Source organism: Plecotus auritus, assembly GCF_963455305.1.
Source record: "Plecotus auritus genome assembly, chromosome: 1".
NCBI lineage: Eukaryota > Metazoa > Chordata > Mammalia > Chiroptera > Vespertilionidae > Plecotus > Plecotus auritus.
In genome coordinates, this window is record NC_137770.1 from 223295359 (window position 1) to 223312181 (window position 16823).

Sequence of the window (16823 nt, forward strand, 5' to 3'; positions counted from 1 at the left end):
ATGGTGGGGCAGGAGAAGGAGTTCTCGGTAGAAACTGCCAGCTGGTGGAGGAGGAAGTTAATGTCCCCAATAGGCGTGTTCTGATTACTGGTGCCACTGGGCTTCTTGGCAGAGCTGTGTACAAAGAATTTCATCAGAATAATTGGCATGCGGTTGGCTGTGGTTTTAGAAGAGCAAGACCAAAATGTGAACATGTTAATCTATTGGATGCGAATGTGGCTCATCACATCATTCATGATTTTCAGCCCATGTATACTGTGCAGCAGAGAGAAGGCCAGATGTTGTAGAAAATCAGCCAGATGCTGCTGCTCAACTTAATGTGGATGCTTCTGGGAATTTAGCAAAGGAAGCAGCTGCAGTTGGAGCATTTCTAATCTATATTAGCTCAGATTATGTTTTTGATGGAACAAATCCTCCTTATAGAGAGGAAGATATACCAAGTCCCTTAAATCTATATGGCAAAACAAAATTAGAAGGAGAAAAGGCTGTTCTGGATAACAATTTAGGAGCTGCTATTTTGAGAATTCCTATTCTGTATGGAGAAGTTGAAAAGCTGGAGGAGAATTCTGTGACTGTTATGTTTGATAAAGTGCAGTTCAGCAACAAGTCAGCGAACATGAACCACTGGCAGCAGAGGTTCCCCATGCACATCAAAGACATAGTCTCCATGTGTCGTCAGCTAGCAGAGAAGAGAATGCTGGATTCTTCAATTAAGGGAACTTTTCACTGGTCTAGAAATGAACAGATGACAAAGTATGAAATGGCATGTGCAATTGCAGACGCCTTCAAACTCCCCAGCAGTTACTTATGACCAATAACTGACAGTCCTGTCTTAGGAGCCCAACGTCTAAAAAATTCTCAGCTTGACTGCTCCCAATTGGAGACCTTGGGCATTGGCCAGCAAACACCGGTTCCAATTGGAATCAGTCACTCTGGCCCTTCCTCATTAGTAAGAAATGGAGACAAACGGTCTTTCACTAGTGTATGTGTTGTCTTTTTTTTTTTTTTTTTTTTTTTTTAACAATAGAGTATGTGGCACTTTCTAAAGAAATAGTTTTGTATGAATGCTCTTTAGTTGTGACTTAGGACCTTTCAGGTAAATGATGCTCTTGGACTAGTGAAATCATGTAAAGAAACAGGTCAATAATGCCTTGCTTGATGTAATGATGTTTCTTTTTATCATTTTGTTTGTTCTGGCTTACTTTGCTGTTGAGTGTAGTAGATTATGGTTCTTCAGTATTTGTGAGCCTGGATGAAACAGATCTGCTGTAGACTTTTTTTTGAGGGAGTGGGGATGAAATGTATTTTCATTCCTCTAAATCTCTACATTTTCAGGACTATTGCAACTGTTGACCTTTTTCTGTTTTAAAGTGTTAAATACTATGAAAATCATTGGTGTTCATTATTTGCTTTGCTTGAGCCCAGATCAAAATGTTTGAAGAAACTTTATTTTTGCAACTTAAGTGTGGTTTTTATGCTTGAGATATTTCCACATGTCATGTACAGTATATTGTCACTCCTGCAGCTCCATACCTCTTGCTTTTGTAGCAGTGTATGGTGAACACTTGAAAGAGAATGTGGGTATGTGTCTGTATTTTTAAATATATATAAAACTGTTGTTTTCACTCCATGTCACTAAGTGATATTTCATATGTATGGTTATACTGATAATAATGGGCCTTCTAAGTCTTTTGATCATCCCATCTAATAAAAGGGTAAAATGCAAATTGACCGTCACTCCCAACACACAAAATGGCCGCTCCCATGTGGACACAAGATGGCCGCCACAAGATGGCCAGCAGGGGAGGGCAGTTGTGGGTGATCAGGCCAGCAGGGGAGGGCAGTTGGGAGGGACCAGGCCTGCAAGGGAGGGCAGTTGGGGGCGATCAGGCCTGCAGAGGTGGACAGTTGGAGGGGACCAGGCCTGCAGGAGAGGGCAGTTAGGGGCGACCAGGCCAGCAGGGCAGGGAAGTTAGGGGCAATTGGGCCGTCAGGGTAGGGCAGTTGGGGGTGATCAGGCCAGCAGGGGAGAGCAGTTAGGGGCAACCAGGCCTGCACGGGAGGGCAATTAGGTGTGACCAGGCCAGCAGGGGAGGGCAGTTAGGGGCAATTGGGCTGGCAGGGGAGCAGTTAGGCATCGATCAGGCTGGCAGGGGAGTGGTTAGGGGGTGATTAGACTGGCAGGCAGAAGCAGTTAGGGGCAATCAGGCAGGCAGGCAGGTGAGCGGTTGCAAGCCAGCAGTCCTGGATTGTGAGAACGATGTCTGACTGCCCGTCACCGGGATCGGGCCTAAACGGGCAGTCGGACATTCCTCGAGGGGTCCCAGATTGGAGAGGGTGCAGGCTGGGCTGAGGGACACCCCCCGCACCCATGCACGAATTTCGTGCACCGGGCCTCTAGTTCATAAATAATAATAAATGTGTACTGCTGGCATGGGAAAAAAAAAAAGATTTAGCACCATTGCCCTGGCTGGTTTGTCTCAGTGGATAGAGCTTTGGCCTGGTACTGAAAGGTCCCCGGTTCAAATCCAATCAAGTGCACATGCCCGGGTTTTGAGGTTGATCCCTGGTGGGACGCGTGCAGGAGGCAGCCAATCAATGATTCTCATTGATGTTTCTGTCTCTCTCTCCCTCTCCCTTCTTCTCTGAAATCAATAAAAATATATTAAAAGAAAAAAAGATTTAGCACCATGCCTGGCTGGAGTGGCTCAGTGGTTGAGTGTCAACCCATGAACCAGGAGGTCATGATTCGATTCCCGGTCAGGGCACATGCCTGGGTTGCAGGCTGGATCCCCAGTAGGGGACATGCAGGAGGTATCTGATCAATGATTCTCTCTCATCATTAATGTTTCTATCCCTCTCTCTCTCCCTTCCTCTCTCCAAAATCAATAAAAACATATTTTAAAAAATATTTAGCATCACGTTAATACAATGCACAATTTACAATTAACACTGAATGATGATGATGAAAATACTTTATGAAAGTGGAAATGTACACCAGATGAGTGGATTAAAAAACTGTGGTACATCTACACAATGGAATACTACGCTGCTGTATAAAAGAAAGAACTCTTACCATTTGCAACAGCATGGAGGGACCTGGAGAGCATTATGCTAAGTGGAATAAGCCAGTCAGAGAAAGATACATATCTCATGATCTCACTCATTTGTGGAATATAATGAACAACATAAACTGATGAACTAAAATAGATCCAGAGACATAGAAGCATCCAACAGACAGTCAAAACTCAGAGGAAAGGCAGGGGAGGATGAGGGGAGGGGGCGTAAGAGATTAACCAAAAGATTTGTATGCATGCATATAAGCATAACCAATCCACACAGACAGTAGTGGGGTGAGGGCCTGTGTGTATGTGTGGGAGCGGAGGGCAGGAGCGGGTGGGGAGAGGTCAGTTGAGGGGGGAAAAGGAGACATATGTAATACTTAAACAATAAAGAATTTTAAAAAATTAAAATAATAATAAAAATTTAAAAAGAAAGTGGAAATGTAGTTGGTGCTGGGATTGCCAGAATAAGAGATAGAATAAATTCTCTATTATGAATTCTTTGTTTGACATTTTGGTGATTAGTCTAATGGACTGCTTTTTTATTTTCAGAAATTCTTTCTCCATTACTGCCAGTAGCCACTCTTCTCAGGTCATTAAACAATGGCTTGTGGAGATTAGTTTTAGAGGACAGTGATTAGAAACTCTGGCTCTGAAGTCAGAAAGCTGGAGTGACTTTATGCTCCTTAGGTTTCTCATCGATAACAAGGTAAAAATAGTGTTATCTACTGCTCTACGGTGAGAATTACACATGATACTTGACATACCACAAAAGTTGGCACATCAAAAATGCTCAGCTATTGATGGCTAATGACTATTAGGTATTGTCTCTGATGATCTATCTCCTCTGCTTACAAGTAATTAGTGGACAGACTATTAGGTATTGTCTCTGATGGTCTATCTGCTCTACTTACAAGTAATTGGTGGACAGAGTCATCCATAATTTAACGTTAGTGCTGCTTATGTGATTTCCAGTATTTGGGTGGAGAACTATTTATCAAAGCCAAGAACGGTGTGTTCTGTTTCTGTCATGTTTACCCAGTCATTAAATAACCACAGCGTCTGTCTCTGGCTTTATATTACTTAGTAGTTCTATGATTTAATTGTTGAAAATGATATCTGTTCCTAAATTATGTACGTAGAGTCATTCTCCCAGTAGAAAAAGCAGGACTCCACCCATATATGTCACTCTATTCAGAAACTTTTATCCTAGATTTTGTTCCTGGTTCAAATACAATTACTTTGGTTTCTATAATTTTAGAGTAAGATTTCTTTGTTCTTACACTATGCCAAATATTATCTTTTTCATTTTTATCTGCTAGATCCATTTGATCTTATACTCTCTCAAAACTTTTGCTCTATCTCTAATCACTTATATTAAGAACTAACAATTCTTCTGTGGGTAGTTTCACTTTCCTGCTTTTTCCCATTTCAGTTCACATGGGATGCTATAAAGTATTTCACCGAACATACCAATTTATTCATGAATACTTCTCTTAAATTTCCCCACTGTCTCATTTATTCATGGATCATGATGCCTTTAGCTTGGAGTTAGGGGATACTCTAGGATTATATGTTTAAATATAATAAAATAATTTGTTGTACTCTCACCATATTCTTGGTTAACCATACTGTGATGTCATAATAGCTGAAAGTTTAGCCAAGTATTTTAATTTCAAATAAATTGCTATGTGTTGAGGATGGTTCTAATTCAAACTGGAGCAGTTAGTTTTTACTCTCTTTTTCAAACATTTTATTTTTTAATTTTATTGGGGTGGCATTAGTCAACATGAATATATAGGTTTCATGTGTGGATTACTAATTTACAAAATCTGTATGTAGGACCATGTGCCCACCACCCAAAGTCAAATCTCCTGTCACCTCATATTAGGACCCCTTTCTTCCCGCACCCCCACCCTTTGGCAACCACACTGCTGTTTGTGTTCATAAGTTACAGTTTTATATTCCACCTATAAGTTAAATCATATAGTTCTTAGCTTTTTCTGTTTGACTTATTTCACTTTGCATAATGTTGTCAAGGTCCATCCATGTTGTTGTAAATGATGCTATGTCATCCTTTCTTATGGCCGTGTAGTACTCCATTGTGTATACGGTATATACCAAATCTTCTTTATCCAGTCCTCCATCGTAGGGCACTTTGGCTGTTTCCAACTCTTGGCCATTGACTCTCTTTTTAAGTAGTGGGGTTCTGGATTAGAAATACTCTGCTTATTATTTTTTCTCCCCAATTAGGTAATATTACATTGCTTTGTCATCCTTTTTTAAAATTAAAAAAAATATTTTTATTAATCCTCACCCAGGAATATTATTTTCATTGGTCTTTCTTTAAAAAAAAAATTCCTTATTGTTGAAGTATTACATATGTCTCGTTTTTCCCTCATTGACCTCTCCCCATCCACTCCCGCCCCCGCACATCCCCCCATCCCCTATTGTCTGTGTCCATTGGTCATGCTCATATGCATGGATACAAGTCCTTTGGTTGATTTCTTACCCACTCCCCAACCTCCCCTTTGAGGTTTGATGGTCAGTTGGATGCTTCTGTGTCTCTGGATCTATTTTTGTTCATCAGTTTATGTTGTTCATTATATTCCACAAATGAGTGAGATCATGTGATTTTTATCTTTCTTCGACTGGCTTTTTTCGCTTAGCATAATGCTCTCCAGGTCCATCCATGCACTGATTTTTAAATATATATATTTATTGATTTCAGAGAGGAAGGGAGAAGGGGAGAGAGATAGAAACACCACTGATGAGGATCATTGATAGGCTACCTCCTGCATACACCACACTTGGGATCAAACCCGCAACCTGTGCCCTGACTGGGAATCGAACTGTGACCTCCTGGTTCATAGATCGATACTCAACCACAGAGAAATGCCGGCTGGGCTTTTTTCCATTGATTTTTAGAGAGAGTGGAGGGGGAGAGAGAGAAACATCGATTTGAAAAAGACATCAATTGGCCACCTCCTGCACATGGCCCAACCCGGGGGCAGGGGTGGAGACTGCAACTGAGGTATGTGCCCTTGACTACAATCGAACCTGGGACCCTTCAGTCTGAGGGCTGACACTTTAACCACTGAGCCAAACCGGCTAGGCTTGGGTGTACTTTTTCAATATTTTGCTGGTCACATAGAACATATTCCTGTTAAGTAACCGGTCTCAACAGCAAAGCTGAGTCCCAGTGTAAAACTGGTCTAGTCCATATTGCCGGTACCAAGAAGAGACATGATTGGACTATCCTTTCAGTCCATTTCTATCTACCGGGAATCAGATAGGATAAGTAGAGAAAGTGTTTATTGTCGGGAGAAACCAAGATGGTGGCATAGGTAAACACCTGAACTTGCTGCCTTGTACAACCACTTCAAAACTACAACTAAAAGATAAAAACGGACATCATCCAGAACCACAGGAAGGCTGGCTAAGTGGAATTCTACAACTAGAAGGGAAGAGAAAAGCACACTAAGACTCAGAGGAGCTGCGAAAGTAAAGTGCAGAGGTACGGAGGCGCACACGCAGAGAGGGCTGGCTTTTTCAAGCGGGAGGGAGACACAAGCTGCCGACTGCTCTGAATTCCAGTTCCAGGCGAGACTCTGGGGACCCAGACTCATACGGGGAGAAACTGGACTGTCTGGCAGCAGGCGAAACTCGAGGGCGGCTTTCTCTCAGAGGTGCTTGCAGTGATTACCAAGGGACACTGAGACCTGGGGGCCTCTTAGGGCAGGGCTGATGGAAAGCCATTGCTGTTTGCTCCACCCTGAGACTCCGCCCCATGCAAGCTGTCCACAGAGGCTTTTGCATATGAATAGACTGGTCCTTTGAAATCTAAACTTACCTAACAAACTGCAGCTGAGTCAGAGAAACCCAGAACATCCAAAAGAAGGCCCAAGGCCCCACAGCAGCTTGCATTGCTTCACAGCAGGGCCTCATCTGGGCACCTCCAAAACCCAAATAAAGAAGAAAAATCTGCAGATCTCTCTGTAGCTCCTGCTGGGTGGCCTCAGGCAGAGACTAAATTAGCACTTCCTTGGAGATCCAAGAGCCAGTGTACCCAGGGGTCAGAATAGGACCATCCAGATTACAACTCCTCAGATCCATAAGGGACACACCCAGGGGGCAGACTCAGTGAACACCAAAGCCCCACTGAAGCAAGTCTTGCCTCATAAGGGTGTCTCTAGCACAGAAGTTCTCCCATCGTAGACATAGCTGATCCTCACAGCCAATTGGCCTGGAGGTCAATTCCTCCCAGTGATACCAACAACAATCAAGGCTTAACTACCACAAGAATGTGCACACAGCCCACAAAGGGGTGCACCAAGAGTGTCCACCTCAGGTAACTGGGGAGGCTGAGCCACTGGGCCCTATAGGACACCTAGCATACAAAGCCACTCTGTCAACTCAGGGAAGCAACCAAAATGCAGAGACAAAGAAACAGGTTACAAATGAAAGAAATGGAGGAAAGCAAACTACTGGATATAGAGTTCAAAACCACGGTTATAAGGTTTTTCAAGAATTTTCTAGAAAAGGCTGATAAATTTAGTGAGACCCTTGAAGATATGAAAAAGGACCAACTAGAACTTAAGCATACACTGACTGAAATAAAGAATAATATACAGAGATCCAACAGCAGACTAGAGGATCGCAAGAATCAAGTCAAAGATTTGAAATACAAAGAAGCAAAAAACACCCAACCGGAAAAGCAAAAAGAAAAAAGAATCCAAAAATATGAAGGTAGTGTAAGGAGCCTCTGGGACAACTTCAAGCGTACCAACATCCGAATTATGGGGGTGCCAGAAGAAGAGAGAGAGCAAGATACTGAAAACCTATTTGAAGAAATAATGACTGAAAACTTCCCCGACCTGGTGAAAGAAATAGACTTACAAGTCCAGGAAGCGCAGAGAACCCCAAACAAAAGGAATCCAAAGAGGACCACACCAAGACACATCATAATTAAAATGCCAAGAGCAAAAGACAAAGAGAGAATATTAAAAGCAGCAAGAGAAAAACAGTTAATTACCTACAAGGGAGCACCCATACGACTGTCAGCTGATTTCTCAACAGAAACTATACAGGCCAGACGGGAGTGGCAAGAAATATTCAAAGTGATGAATAGCAAGAACCTACAACCAAGATTACTCTACCCAGCAAAGCTATCATTCAGAATTGAAGGGCAGATAAAGAGCTTCACAGATAAGAAAAAGCTAAAGGAGTTCATCATCCCAAACCAGTATTATATGAAATGCTGAAAGGTATTCTTTAAGAAGAGGAAGAAGAAGAAAAAGGTAAAGATAAAAATTATGAACAACAAATACATATCTATCAACAAGTGAATTTATAAATCAAGTGAATAAAAAATCTGATGAACAGAATAATCTGGTGAATATAATAGAATCAGTGGCATAGAAAGGGAGTGGACTGACAATCCTTGGGGGGAAATGGGTGTGTGGGGTTCAGGAAGAGACTGGACAAAAATTACACATCTATGGATGAGGACAGTGGAGTGGGGGGGTAAGGGCATGGGTAGGGTGGGAACCGGGTGGAGGGGAGCTATGGGGGAAAAAAAGAGGAACAACTGTAATAATCTGAACAATAAAGATTAAAAAAAAAGAAAATGTTTATTGTCCACTAGACAAACATTTGGACAGTTAGCCCCAATGTGGCAAGATGGGGGAAGGAATTGAATTCCATCAACCTCTTTGGAATTCTTGCATTAGATTCAGATTAGTAGACACAGTATCTTGCTTTAGATTATCAGCCTGTGGAGCCCTCAATTGATTTCACTGATATTAATAATCAACGTTGGCAAAGTGGTACAAGTCACAGCTACCCCGAAATTCCTTGGACCCATGTTTATAAAACAACACTACTAAACAATATGTTTCATGCCTTTATCAAGGGGTCACTGCCATGCAGGAACTTTAGAAAAAAACTAGTCTGATTCTTGACCTGCTGGAATTAACTGTCACATTACAGTCCTCCACCCTGATCTGTTGTCAAGATCTTTTTATGACAAAACAATTGTCTTTATTGTGATAGAAGTTAAGATGCTTTAGAATTGAAGTGTACACACAAGCTTTAAACATTTGCAATAACCAGTGAAGAACTGGTGTGGATTTAAACAGAAACCAAACCATTTAATAATACCAGCATAAATTTTGTTATATTTTTATACTGACTTTATAATTCTCTTGCCTCCCTGATTTATAGCTATCTGAACTTTAAGATATACATCTGCTGAATGATAATGAACCATAATCAATCTGCCATTAATCAAGTCTACATCTTCCTTAGGCCAATTCTATCCATAAGGACAATGTCCTGGGAAACAAAAACCAAAGAACATAACCATACATTAATATTTTTCTACAGAGTCATATTAGAGCTCCCCTTTTTTCATTCATTTTGAGAATGTAGACCACTTGTGGAAGGTTGTATTTCATTCAGCTAACTTCTTGGCTCTCCAAAAAAGGAAAAGGTTTTGCAAAAAGCATCTGCATCCAAGCTAAAACAGAATATTATTCTTTTGTTCTAAGCCTCTCTCTAAGTCTCCGCAGAACTATTAGATATTCCCTTTGGTAAAATCCATTTATTGGCTCCTTTCTCCTCAGCAATAGTTTCACCTTTCTTTCATTAATCATTAATTTTAATCCAAGCCTTTCTTTCTAGGAGCAGATCCCTCTGGTTCAGCAACTGGGCTAGTCCACATAAGTGATAGCAATATGGAACATGGTTGGATTTCCCTTTCAGTCCATTTCTTTCTTTCTTTATTTTTTAAATATATTTTTTATTGATTTCAGAGAGGAAGGAAGAGGGGGAGAGAGAGAGAAACATGGGAGAGAACCATTGATTGGCTGCCTCCTGCAGGCCCCCTTCTAGGGATCAAGCCAGCAACCTGGGCATGTACCCTTGACTGGAATCAAACCCAGGCCAGCACTCTATCCACTGAGCCAAACCAGCTAGGGCAGTGGTCGGCAAACTAATTAGTCAGCAGAGCCAAATATCAACAGTACGATTGAAATTTCTTTTGAGAGCCGAAAACCGACTTCTGCGCATGGGCCACGAAGTTTCAATCGCACTGTATGTGCGTGCCCGCACAAAATATGGAAGAGCCACACTCAAGGGGCCAAAGAGCCGCATGTGGCTCGCGAGCCGCAGTTTGCCGACCACTGAGCTAGGGCATCAGCCCATTTCTAATTACAGGGGGTCATATTGGAAAAGTAGAGAAAATGGGGCTATCTTGTTCACTAGGCAACAACAAACAAACATCTGCACAGTTAGCCCGAATGTGGTGAGGACCTAATTCCTGGTTCATACATTGCTGTCTTCTATGCCCTCATATGACAGAGAGCCAATAGTTTTAATTTCTGATTAGGTAACATGTCTACGCAAAATTCATGCATCACTTAATACCTAAACTTATTTTCATCATACTTAATGTCTACCAGAATTATGTCATCTCATGACCTAAATTTGAATAGTCACAGTTTTAATTTGCTTTGAATTTTGAAAGATCTCCAGGAAGTAAGCTATATTTGCTTTTTTAAAAAAATTATGAGTCCTAGCCAGTGTGTCTCTGTTGGTTGGGCATCATTCCATGCACCAAAAAGGTCTTCAGTTTGATTCTCAGTTGGGGCATATGCCTGGGTTTTGGGCTTGATCCCTGGCTGGGGCGTGCAAGAGGCAGCTGATTGATGTTTCTCTCACATCGACATTTCTCTCTCTCCCTCTTCCTCTCTTTCTCCCTTTTTCCCTCTCAAATCAATAATAATAATAATAAATACAGATTTTGTATCATAGAAATGCACACTAGCCCTAGCTGGTTTGGCTCAGTGGATAAAGGGTTGGCCTGTGGACTGAAGGGTCCCAGGTTCGATTCTGATCAAGGGCACATGCCTGGGTTTCGGGCTTGATCCCCAGTAAGAGGTGTGCAGGAGGCAGCTGATCAATGATTGGTCTCTCATCATTGATGTTTCTATTTCTCCCTTCCTCTCTGAAATTAATAAAAATATATTTAAAAATAAATAAATAAATGCACACTAGAAACTTATGTGGCTTAAGTTATGGCTTAGTGGATAGAGCACCAGCTTGCAGACTGGTTTGATTGCAGACCAGCTTGCACAGGTTTGATTCAGGTCAAGGGCACATGCCCAGGTTACTGGCTCAATACCCGGTAGGGGGCGAACAGGAGGCAGCCAGTCAATGATTCTCTCTCATTATTGATGTTTCTATCTCTCTCTTCCTCCCTGAAGTCAATTTTATATATATATAAATTTAATATCTATATATTAAATGGAGTAAAATAGTCCATTCAATAAATTAAGCCTCACACATTGCTGGTGGGAATATAAAGTGATACTTTGGAAGTTTGGCAGTTTCTTAAAATTTAAATATACACCTACCATATGACCCAACCATTCCATTCCTAGTTATTTACCCAAGAAACATGAAAGTATATATTCATACAAAAGCTTATGCACAAATGTTCCTGGCAGCTCTATTTTTAATAGCCCAAACTAGAAACCCAAAGGTTCATGGATAAATAAAGGGCAGTAATACAATAGAATGCTACACAGCAATAAAAAGGTATGAACTATTGATACATAAAACAGGGATTAATCTCAAAATATGCATGCTGAGTGAAAGAAGCTAGAATAAAAGGAGTACATATTGTATGGATCCATTTATATAAAAGTCTAGAAAATATAAAATAGTCTATAGTTATATAAACTAAGATCAGTGATTGCCTGGGGAGGAGGGGGCAGAATGAACAGGACAAAGGGATTACAGAAATAACATTTGGGTGTGATAAATTAGTTTTCTTGGTTGTAGTAATAGTTTCATGGATGTATACAGATGTTAATATTTGTCAAATTGTACTCTTTAAGCTTTTGAAGTTTAAGTTAACTTTACTTCACTAAGATTATTTTTAAAATTCTAGATCTTTGCCCTAGTTGTTTTGGCTCAGTGGTTAGTGTTGTCCCATGGATTGAAGGGTTGTGGGTTTGATTGTGGGTTCAATTCTGTCAAGGGCACGTACCTTGGTTGCAGGCTCCATCTCCATCCCTGGTCATGCGGGAGACAACCAATCGATGTGTCTCTCACATAGATGTTTCTCTCTGGCTCTCCCCTTCCCTTCCACTTTATCTAAAAATCAATGGGAGAGCCCTAACCGGTTTGGCTCAGTGGATAGAGTGTCGGCCTGCAGACTGAAGGGTCCCAGGTTCAATTCCGGTCAAGAGCATGTACCTTGGTTGTGGGCACATCCTCAGTGGGGGGTGTGCAGGAGGCAGTTGATCAATGTTTCTCTCTCATCAATGTTTCTAACACTATATCCCTCTCCCTTCCTCTCTGTAAAAAAAATCAATAAAAATATATTTTAAAAATAATAAAAATCAGTGGGAGAAAAAATTTTTGATATTTTGCATAGATGTAGAGACTCCTTGGTGAAAAAATGGTAGTTTTAGTGAGCCTCACTTTATACAACAAATTTATGAAAACTTGTATTAATATGGAAAATTAATAAGAAAACTTGTATAAATATGGAAAAACAAGGTAAATTTTAAAAACATACATTTTTTATTGATTTCAGAGAGGAAGGGAGAGGGAGAGAGAGATAGAAACAGCAATGATGAGATAGAATCACTGATCGGCTGCCTCCTGCATGCCCCACACTGCAGATTAAGCCCGCAACCTGGGCATTTGTCCTGACCAGGAATTTCCTGATTCATAGGTCAACACTCAACCACTGAGCCATGCTGGCTGGCTAACAAGGTAACATTTTTTTTTTTAAATTATTTTATTGATTTTTCACAGAGAGGAAGGGAGAGGGATAGAGAGTTAGAAACATCGATGAGAGAGAAACATCGATCAGCTGCCTCCTGCACACCCCCTACTGGGGACGTGCCCGCAACCAAGGTACATGCCCTTGACCGGAATCGAACCCGGGACCCTTCAGTCCACAGGCCGACGCTCCATCCACTGAGCCAAACCGGTTTCGGCAACAAGGTAACATTTTTAAAATATCAAGGACACACCTTTATGCAGAGAATTCTTTCTTCTTTCAAATTTTAAAAATGTACATACAAATTAATTTTAAAAAATAAATATTTTATTGATTTTTTATAGGAAGGAAGGGAGAGGGATAGAGAGCTAGAAACATCGATGAGAAAGAAACATTGATCAGCTGCCTCCTGCACACCACCCACTGGGGATGTGCCCACAACCAAGGTACATGCCCTTGATCAGAATCGAACCTGGGACCTTTCGGTCTACAGGCTGACGCTCTATCCACTGAGCCAAACCAGTCAGGGCCAAATTAATTTTTTAAGCATGTACATTTCTATGAGATTTTATGCATGCATAGATCCTTATAACCACAGACCAGCTACAAAACAACTGAACACCTGAAATAATTTCTCCTGCTGCTCCTTTGTATTTAGACCCTTTTCCACACCTATTGTTGGCACTCACTGATCTGTATCAATTATTTCTGTTCCTATATTTATGCTTTTTTTAGGTGCCATATAAATGTAATCAGACAGTATATTGTATAGCCTTTTGATATTGGGTTCTTTCATTTAACATAATGCCTTTGTGATTCATCTGTGTTGTTGTATCAATAATCCATTCCTATTAATTACTGCATATCCCATTGTATGAATGAACCACGATTTATTTGTCCATTTATCTATTGAACATTTGGATACTTTCCAGTTTTGGACAATTAGCCTATTTAATAAAGAGGGAATATGCTAATTGACCGCCTTGCCCTCACAAAGATGGCGGCACCCACAGCCAATAAGGAGGGGATATGCTAATTGACTGTCACACCCTCAATGATGGTGTTGCCCACAGCCATAAGATAGCAGTGCCTAGTCCCCTCAGCCCCGCTGGCGGGGGGGGGGGGGGGGTCAGGCCCAGGCGGGCCCGGCCGCTCCGCACACCCGCCTCCAGAGTCCCCCAGTTCCCTCAGCCCCCCAGCCTCCCAGGGCTGGCCCGAGGCACAGGAAAGCCTTGGATGGTGGCTTCCCAGTCACCCAGGGCCACCCAAAGCTCAGGTAACCAGGGCCAGCCGAGGCTTGCGTTGCCGGCAGTGGCAACAGCAGAGGTGTGATGAGGAGTCGCCTTCCCCTGATCACCAAGTCGCCTCCCACCCCTGAGGGCTCCTGGACTGTGAGAGGGGGCAGGCCAGGCTGAGGGACCCCCCCTCCAGTGCATGAATTTTCATGCACCGGGCCTCTAGTGTATAATAATGTAAATATACAGAGAATTATTTTACAATAAAAACTCCTTTTGTGGTGTAATCATTTTTCTTAATAGTTTTATAAAATTTCATTTTAAATTAATTATTATGTTTAATCCTCATCTGAAGCTATGTTGTTATTGATTTCAGAAAGAGAGAAGGATAGGGAGAGGGAGAGAGGGAGAAACATCAACCAGTTGCCTTCTGTTTGCATCTGACCTGGGATCAAACCTGAAATCTGGGTATATGCTCTGACTGGAAATTAAACCCACCACCTTGCTTTTTTCTTTCTTTTTTCCCCTATATTATTTAATACTAGTGGCCCGGTGCACTAAATTCATGCATATTAAAAGGGAATTAATTAGAGGAAATATTTTAATATTGCTATTTGACAGGGACACAGGCAGGCAGTGTCACCTCCCTGGCCAGGGACGCAGGCAGGCAGCTTCACCTCACCACTGGGTGGGGATGCACGCAGGCAGTGCCACGCAGGCAGGCAGCATGATGTCAGCACTGGGCAGGCCTGCATGAGCCTCCACTTGTGGCCACTTTTGCCAGGGGCCGCTCCACATCAGCACAGGGCGGGGACACCACGGGCCTGCTCGTGACCCCCGGCTGGGCAGCCTCCGGGCTGGGTGGCGCTGTGGGCCTGCGCGCACCCCTGCTGGTGTCCACTTCCACTGGGGGCCACTCCCAGGCCAGGAGGCGCAGTGTGCCTGCTCGCAACCCCCAGCCAGGCAGCCTCTGGGCTGGGCAGCGCTGCAGGCCTGCGTGCACCTTTGTCGGTGGCCATTTCCGCTGGGGGCTGCTCCCGGGCGGCGCCTGACCAGTGGTGACTATTACGCGCCTGACCGGTCATGACTGTTATGGCGTCCGGGCTAATTAGCATATCCTTCTATTATTATATAGGATGTTTTATAATAATCATCCTATTGATTTCAGAGAGAGGAAGAGAGAGGGAGTTCGGAACAGCAATGAGTGAGGGAGACTCCCACCACCTTTCTGAATACAGATGACACTTCAACCAATTGAGCCACACCGGCCAGGGCAACATTTAGTTTTTAGTATATGAAACTTCCTTCAAGCAGGGTACCTTTGTATGAATGGCACAGTGAATGCCTAAGAAATATCTACTTCATATGACAAAAAGGAACTTGTTGGCAGTGTTGTCATGGTAGATGATTAACAAATTTCTAGGGGTGAGGGTAAGGGGAGTAGCCCTTAATTTGTAACATTTGCCAATTTCCATGGTGTAAAATATTCCTACCATGGCAATTTCAAGCTACCACTGTGACATCACTGAACTTGAAGTTGGGAACAGGTGGGCACAATGGACTCTTATAAAGAAGGATCAAGTATGAGTTGGCTCCAGCACACTAATTATTGATAATGTAAGTTTAAAAGGTGCATGGAAAGAATAGAGACTATAGAATCAGAAATACAGTGTTATAACATGTAATTTCTGAAACACTGTTGGGAACTTCTATAACTTCTGATTCAGTTACTGAACTTTAGACATAATGTAATATGTTGAACACTTGCATATTAGAATGATTAACAATGAACTCTTCTTAATTTTGTTTTCAATACTAAACTTTAAAATATATATATATATTGAGTTCAGAGAGGAAGGGAGAGGGAGAGAGAAATAGAAACATCAATGATGAGAGAATTACCTATTGGCTGCTTCCTGCACGCCCCCTGCTGGGGATTGAGCCCACAACCTGGGCATGTACCCTTGAATGGAACTTGGGACCCTTCAGTCTCCAGGCCAACACTCTAAACACTGAGCCAAACTGGCTAGGGCAACAATGAATTCTTTATAGAGGAGTGAAAAGCAAGGTTAAATAAATTTTAAAATATCAAAAATATGTTTTTGAGGAAATATATTATGGATCAATTTTTACCAATGTAGAGAGAAAAGTATAATCCTATATAATAAAAGCCTAATATGCTAAGTGTCCAACTGTTCATTTGACCATTCAACCAGTTGCTTTGACACACACTGACCACCAGAAGGAAGACGCTCTGACTGGTAGGTTAGCTTGCTGCTGGGACTAGGTGAAATGGGCCAGACACACCCTGGAGCCCTCCCGCACAGTCCCTCCCCAACCTCAATCATGCACCAGTGGGGTCCCTTGGCCTGGCTTGTGCCCTCTCACAATCTGGGACCCCTCAAGGGGATGTTGGAGAGCTGGTTTTGGCCCGATCCCCACAGGCCAGGCTGAGGGACCCCACCGGTGCAAGAATCCATGCACCAGGCCTCTAGTTTGTGTATAAAATTGGTCAAGGGCTTTAAGAATGCTAAGTCCCTCCAACTCCCAGAAAGTGAATCTTCATTCAATCATAGCAGTTCCTTTCCTCTTACTTGTGAATGGTTTAGCAATGGGCATGTGAGACAATTCTGGCCAAAAAGACATGAGGGAAAGTCTTCTGGAGATACATGGGAAAGGTTTATCCTGGTCTTAAAAAGTGATATCCAAAAGGAAAGAGTCTCCATT

The 16823-nt window shown here is 42.2% G+C and overlaps 1 pseudogene across 1 annotated transcript; it reads left to right on the plus strand.

Annotated features, from left to right (window-relative positions):
- On the plus strand, positions 1-981 carry LOC308253971 (methionine adenosyltransferase 2 subunit beta-like; annotated as a pseudogene). Its single transcript has one exon. The product of its transcript is annotated as a methionine adenosyltransferase 2 subunit beta-like (transcript).
- Positions 982-16823: the final 15842 nt, after the last annotated feature.